Source organism: Hyperolius riggenbachi, chromosome 11 (genome assembly GCF_040937935.1).
Source record: "Hyperolius riggenbachi isolate aHypRig1 chromosome 11, aHypRig1.pri, whole genome shotgun sequence".
In the NCBI taxonomy this organism is placed as follows: Eukaryota; Metazoa; Chordata; class Amphibia; order Anura; family Hyperoliidae; genus Hyperolius; species Hyperolius riggenbachi.
Genome location: NC_090656.1, coordinates 250,548,568 through 250,556,032, shown reverse-complemented (window position 1 = coordinate 250,556,032; position 7,465 = coordinate 250,548,568).

The following is a 7,465-nucleotide window of genomic DNA, read 5'->3' as shown; positions in this document are numbered from 1 at the left end:
AGAGGAGGAGGAAGAGGAAGAGGAGGAGGAGGAGAGGAGGAGGAGGAGGAGGAGGAGGAGGAGGAGGAGGAGGAGGAGGAGGAGGAGGAAGAGGAGGAGGAGAGGAGGAGAGGAGGAGGAGGAGGAGGAGGAGGAGAGGAGGAGGAGGAAGAGGAAGAGGAGGAAGAGGAGGAGGAGGAGGAGGAGGAGGAGGAGGAGGAGGAGGAGGAGGAGGAGGAGAGGAGGAGGAGGAGGAGGAGGAAGAGGAAGAGGAGGAGGAAGAGGAAGAGGAAGAGGAGAAGAGGAAGAGGAAGAGGAGGAGGAGGAGGAGGAGGAGGAGGAGGAGGAGGAGGAGGAGGAGGAGGAGGAGGAGGAGGAGGAAGAGGAAGAGGAAGAGGAGGAGGAGGAGGAAGAGGAAGAGGAAGAGGAGGAGGAGGAGGAGGAGGATGAGGAGGAGGAGGAGGAGGAGGAGGAGGAAGAGGAAGAGGAGGAGGAAGAGGAAGAGGAAGAGGAGGAAGAGGAGGAGGAGGAGGAGGAGGAGGAGGAGGAGGAGGAAGAGGAGGAAGAGGAAGAGGAGAGGAAGAGGAAGAGGAGGAAGAGGAGGAGGAGGAGGAGGAGGAGGAGGAGGAGGAGGAGGAGGAGGAGGAGGAGGAGGAGGAGGAGGAGGAGGAGGAAGAGGAGGAGGAGAGGAAGAGGAAGAGGAGGAGGAAGAGGAAGAGGAAGAGGAGGAAGAGGAGGAGGAGGAGGAGGAGGAGGAGGAGGAGGAGGAGGAGGAGGAGGAGGAGGAGGAGGAGGAGGAGGAGGAGGAGGAGGAGGAGGAGGAGGAAGAGGAGGAGAGGAAGAGGAGGAGGAAGAGGAAGAGGAAGAGAGGAGAGGAGGAGGAGGAGGAGGAGGAGAGGAGGAGGAGGAGGAGGAGGAGGAGGAGGAGAGGAGGAGGAAGAGGAAGAGGAAGAGGAAGAGGAGGAAGAGGAGGAGGAGGAGGAGGAGGAGGAGGAGGAGGAGAGAGGAGGAGGAGGAGGAGGAGGAGGAGGAGGAGGAGGAGGAGGAGGAGGAGGAGGAGGAGGAATAGGAGGAGGAGGAGGCTGGCTGGCTGGCTGGCTGGCTGGCTGTGCTATTCATTTTAGGCATCTAGAGGGATAGAAACCCTTACAAACCTGAAAAAGTAAAATTTCGGTTGGAGACACGAAATTCGTCATTACGGGAGTGAAATTTCGATTACGAAATAGTAAATTACGATTTGAAAATTAATTACGAAATTATGAATTTGGGTCGTAATGTTAAATTTCGCATTCGTAATAAAAGCAGTTCGAAATTTCGAAAATTTCGGCTCATCTCTATGCTCATGTTCTCCCGCCTGCTAGAACAGAAGAAAGCCGTCACACACTACCTCTACAACTACAGTAGAATGAAACAGTCTGGGAAGATGGGGATGTTCTGGCCCGACAACTGGACACTGATGAAAAATGCATGCAGGCTCATGCGGCCGTTTGAGGAGGTGACCAACCTGGTGAGCCGCAGTGAGGGCACCATCAGCGACTTAATTCCCTACGCTTACTTCTTGGAGCGTGCTGTGCGTAGAGTGGCGGATGAAGCTGTGAATGAGCGTGACCAGGAACCGTTACGGCAGGAACAGGCATGGGACCAATTTTCATCAGACCCAGCTGTTTCCTCAACACCTGCGGCAGCACAGAGGGGGGAGGAGGAGGAAGAAGAGAAGTCGTGTGCAGAAGACGAGTCAGACTCAGAGGATGATGAGCAAGGTGTTTCTTTGGGGGAGGAGGAGGAGGGGACGGCGGCAGGAGAACACCCGCAGCAGGCGTCGCAGGGGGCTTGTGCTGCTCAACCTTCCCGTGGTATTGTTCGCGGCTGGGGGGAGGAGGTTGACTTACGTGACGTCACTGAGGAAGAGCAAGAGGAGATGGAGGGTACTGGATCCGACTTTGTGCAGATGTCGTCTTTTATGCTGTCCTGCCTGTTGAGGGACCCCCGTATAAAAAACCTCAAGGGGAAAGAGCTGTACTGGGTGGCCACACTACTAGACCCTCGGTACAGGCACAAAGTGGCGGACCTGTTACCAACTCACCGGAAGGTGGAAAGGATGCAGCACATGCAGAACCAGCTGTCAACTATGCTTTACAATGCCTTTAAGGGTGATGTGACAGCACAACGCCAGCAAGGTACCACTGCCACTAATCCTCCTCCGTGTCCACGCAGTTAAAGACAGGACGCTCCAGCGATCTCATGGTGATGTCGGACATCCGGACGTTCTTTAGTCCAACGCCTCGCCGTAGCCCTTCCGGATCCACCCTCCACCAACGACTGTAACGGCAGGTAGCCGACTACCTGGCCTTAAGTGTGGATGTAGACACTGCTGTGAACAGCGATGAGGAACCCTTGAACTACTGGGTGCGCAGGCTTGACCTGTGGCCAGAGCTGTCCCAATTTGCCATCCAACTTCTCTCCTGCCCTGCCGCAAGCGTCCTGTCAGAAAGGACCTTCAGCGCAGCTGGAGGCATTGTCACAGAGAAGAGAAGTCGCCTAAATCACAAAAGTGTTAAGTACCTCACCTTTATCAAAATGAATGAGGCATGGATCCCGGAGGGCTGCTGCCCGCCCCAAGACTAAGTCAGTCCCCGCACACACAGCATCTCTGCCTGCACGCCGTGTGACTGGCTGCCTGGGCTGCCCCAAGAAGACTAAGTCGCTCCCAGTCCCTCCACACAGCATGTCTGCCTGCAGGCCGCTTGACTACCTTCTCCGCCACCACCAACAGGGTCCGGGACTCCAGGCGGATTGCTGAATTTTTTAGGGCGCTGCTAGCAGCGGCCGCTGTAATAATTTTTCTGGTGCGTGTACATGACTGCCTAATTTTTCTGGCTGCACTGCGGGCAGCTGCAACAACAAAAGAAAAGGCATGTACATGCGCCCATTCCCCTTCGTGATCATTACCTTGCCGTGGTGAAGGGGCTTGCGTATCACAATGAAGCAATGACCGGCGCCTAGATGAGTGTCTCGGGGGGCACACAAAAGATAATAAGGTCGTTGCTTCATTGTGGTCAGACCAAATTTGATCAGCTGGACAGTCACTGTTCTGTCATTCAGCTACATCAGCCAGGCGACCATATGGGCTGTAAAGCCACCAAAACCTGCACTCTCGCCATGGTGCGCACCAGTCCAGCGCGGCCATCACTACACAAACAGCTGTTTGCGGTGCGTTACACGGTGAGTTTGGTGTGTCAGTGTGAAGCAGTACCTTAATTACACTACCTGATTGATGTATACACATGCAAGATGTTTGAAAGCACTTTAGGCCTGTCATTTAGCATTCAATGTGATTTCTGCCCTTAAAACGCTGCTTTGCGTCAAATCCAGATTTTTCCCCGGGACGTTTGGCATGTATCCCACTCCGCCATGCCCCCTCCAGGTGTTAGACCCCTTGAAACATCTTTTCCATCAGTTTTGTGGCCAGCATAATTATTTTTTTTTTTCAAAGTTCGCATCCCCATTGAAGTCTATTGCGGTTCGCGAACTTTAACGCGAACCGAACGTTACGCGAAAGTTCGCGAACCCGGTTCGCGAACCTAAAATCGGAGGTTCGGCCCATCTCTACCAGGCACATGGCTAATTAATATTCACTGCACTCAGTGACGTGGATACTTCTTGGAGCGGCCGCTCTGTGCGGCGATTGGCCGGGCAGGACCACGTGATGCCGCATGCGTCCAAGAGGACGCATCACGGCATCACGGACGCCAGAGTGAGCTGCACAACGCGGCTCACTCTGACGTCCACATCAGAGAGCACCAGGCGTTGCGTTAGGGGCACGTTATGCGACCATAACGTCCCTAAAACGCAACATCCTGGTGTGAAACCAGCCTTATAGTTGTAATTTTTTATCAGTGAGGGTCACACTGTAGTCACTTCCTGTCTGAGTCAGGACTGAGTCAGCCACTTACATACCTGATATTTAAAGAGACACTTAAGCCAGAAAAAAAAATGAGTTTTACTCACCTGGGGCTTCTACCAGCCCCCTGCAGCAGTCCTGTGCCCTCGCAGCCACTCACTAATCCTCTGGTCCCCCGCCGCCAGCTAGTTTCGTTTTTGCCGACAGGCCCGTCAGGAATGGCCACGCGTATCTTTTTCCGCATTCCCGACTGTAATTAACGCTATTGCAGGCCGCTACGCGTACAAAAATACGCGTTGCCGCATTACGAACGCATAGATATTGCGGCAACGCGTACGCGTTGCGGCCTGCAATAGTGCTAATTGCAGTCGGGAATGCGGAAAAAGCTACGTGTGGCCAGTCCTGACGGGCCTGTCGACAAAAACGAAACTAGCTGGCAGCGGGGGACCAGAGGATTAGTGAGTGACTGCTGCAGGGGGCTGGTAGAAGACCCAGGTGAGTAAAACTCATTTTTTTTTCTGGCTTAAGGTTCACTTTAACTCTTTCAGGCAGAGAAATAAAAAAAAAGAACCCAGCATAGTTATTTGTGTGCTAGGCACTGTACATACACATGTCTGTCTCATCATATCACATGTCACCTCGGGTGTCCTTTAAGTAAAAAAAAAAAGCAGTGTAACTTACCCAGGGCTTCCCTGCGGCCCCCTGTCATCCTTCCACAACCCTTTAGCCAGCAGCGGCGACTCCCTCAAAGCGCACCGGTCCTGGCCAATCGGAAGCTACCCTGCATGTGTGGCCCAGAGCCGCGCCCACCCTGATCGCGCTCCCGTTTCTGGGCGTGCCCTGCACATGCGTAGTATCGATTTTCCTGCAAAATACTGCCATGCGCAGGGACGGGATGAGGAGGTGCATTGCCAGCCAGCTTTGAGGGGGTCGCCACTGCTGGATGGAGGGTCAAGGAAGGAAGGTGCTCGAGAAATTGATCGATTGTGTGCAGTCCTCATCTCAAAATCAATTGTTTTCTCAATCAGAAGCAGATCAGACATGTTGGAAATGATTGATCGGTCCATCGATGTGGCGGGACAATTGCACTTTGTGTATAAGCCGTTTTAAAGAAGTGGAAACAGTGCTTTACCATTGGCAGTGTTGTCTTGTGCCATGCATCCATATATCTGGGTAAAGGTGCGCATACACTCAGGGCTGGTTCACACTTGGGCGCTTTTCAGCGCATGCACAGTTGCACGAACCAGAACCCGATCGGGCTCGCTTTTTCTGACGTTGGTGCAGTGCTTCTGCACATGCACAGCTGTTCACAGGCCCGTGTTGACAGAGCTGGAAAGGGCTGGTGGACATAACTTCCAACTGTCCCTCTTTTGGATGTATAGTCCCAGTGACGTAGCTAGGGATCATGGGGCCCCATAGCAAAACTCTCATGGGGCCCTCAGGTATAGGCCCTCAGGTATAGGCACTCTTACATTGAAGCGAAAAAAAAATGAAATGATGATTTGTATGTGTAGTACAGCTAAGAAATAAACCATTAGGAGCAGAGACATAAGTCTGATATTGTTTCCAGTACAGGAAGAGTTAAGAAACCACTTTGCTATCTATGCAAAAAAGCCATTGAGCTCCACCATTTTCAAAGTCGCAGAGAGCTCTGTCTTCTGAGGCTTGTTATCTCAACTGTCAACTTTCTTCAGCAGAGGACCGGTCAATAGTTCACTGGCCTGCTCTGTGAAATCATTTAGAATGCAGAGTAGTGTGTAAACTGCAAATATTAGAGAATGATGCAATGTTATAAAAAAAACAACTATATAACTGAAAATAAAAATATGAGAATATTTTCTTTGCTACTAATCTTCTGGTAATCATCCATACTACACAACCAATTCATTATATCATTTTTTTCACTTCACCATCTCTTTAACCTCTTCAAGACCATAGGCTTTACCCCCCTTCACCCCCCCCCCCCCCCCCCCCCCCCCCCCTAAAGACAAGGCCATTTTTTGTAAAATAGGCCAACGCAGCTTTAAGGCCAAGCTGCAGGGCCGCACAACATAGCACACAAGTGATTCCCCCCTCCCCATTTCTCCCCACCAACAGAGCTCTCTGTTGGTGGGGTGGTGGGGTCTGATTGCTACCCCAAGTTTATTTTTTTATAAATATTTTTTTTATTTTTGGATAAAAATGTGTCTGTTTTTCTATTTTATGTACTCCCCCCTCCCTCCCTCCCCCCGCCAGCCAATCACTGTGATCAGCTGTCATAGGCTTCAGCCTATGACAACCGATCACCCCTGAGACTCAGGAGGGGACAGCCGTGTCCCACCTGCAAACTGAAGCCCCAGGACTTTACGCCGCTTGGCGTTAGGCGGTCCTGGGGCTGATGCTGCGGCCACGCCGGTCGGCGTGACGTGGTCGGCAAGCAGTTAAGCATTGCCATCTGCCCCTCCCCTATAGATATGAGTTCATTGGTCAATTTACATTCTCATGCACTCAGCTCTGCATATAGTCCATGGGCACTGATACTCAGAGGGTGGGGAAACGCCAGAAAGTTCATGGAGAATACGTTAACCACTTAAGGACCAGCGGTCTCTGGGCACTTAAAAACCAGAGACCAATCCCGACGGAATCCCGACGAATCGCTGCACATACCCGTCGCAATAAAATTTATTGGTACACTCCAGGTGTTTTTGCAACGCGTTTCGCATGTGTATTCCCGCTTCCTCAGGCAATAAAAAATAGGAGTACACACAGTACAGTCTCAAGGTCACAATAACAGAGGCACTAATCGTGACCTTGAGACTGTACTGTGTGTACTCCTGTTTTTTATTGCCTGAGGAAGTGTGAATATACCTGCGAAACGCATTGCAAAACCCCTGGAGTGTACCAATAAATGTGATTGTTTTGAATACACAGTTTGTTGTGTCTGCTTGCGGGGGTAAGTACACCACTGCCTCCCAAGCAATTCTAAAAGTTTTAAGAATTGATTTTATCCTGTGTGCGCCTCTGTTCTTCGTTACATTATAATTGATATCCACCCCTGGGGGAGGGGGACACCCCTTTCTTTCTCCTGTCTACAGAGAGTGACTTCTTAATCCTGAGTGAGGACAGGCTAATCTCCTCACCTGCCTGAACAGTGGTTACTTGGAGGTAACCCTGCTTTGTGAGTATATAATATACTCGTTTCATTTACCCAATTGTCAATTCTTTCTATACTGTATTGGGCTCTCCGTTCTCTTTTTACATATTTTTCTTATGAAATCATTATTGCAGCGGTGCCCATTAGGCAGCTCGCAAAGGGCTTATGGTAGATCCCGACCCCCCACCGAAAAAGTGCACCTCTGCTTTATAGTATGCATGACTAGGGGTATGGTGGGGGTGTGGCTAGGGGAGTGGCATAAGTGTCCCCTTTTCTTATTTCAAAAAGTTGGGAGGTATGATCCAAAGGCTTCGACTGCCGAGGGAAGTACCCCCAATTGGGCACTTTCCCCCCTACAGGTTTGCTTTAAATGATTATGCTCAGCGATGTACAGTGACCTGTTCTGCGAGAAATAAGATGAAGCCATTACTGTGATGAGAGCCTCCACAGAA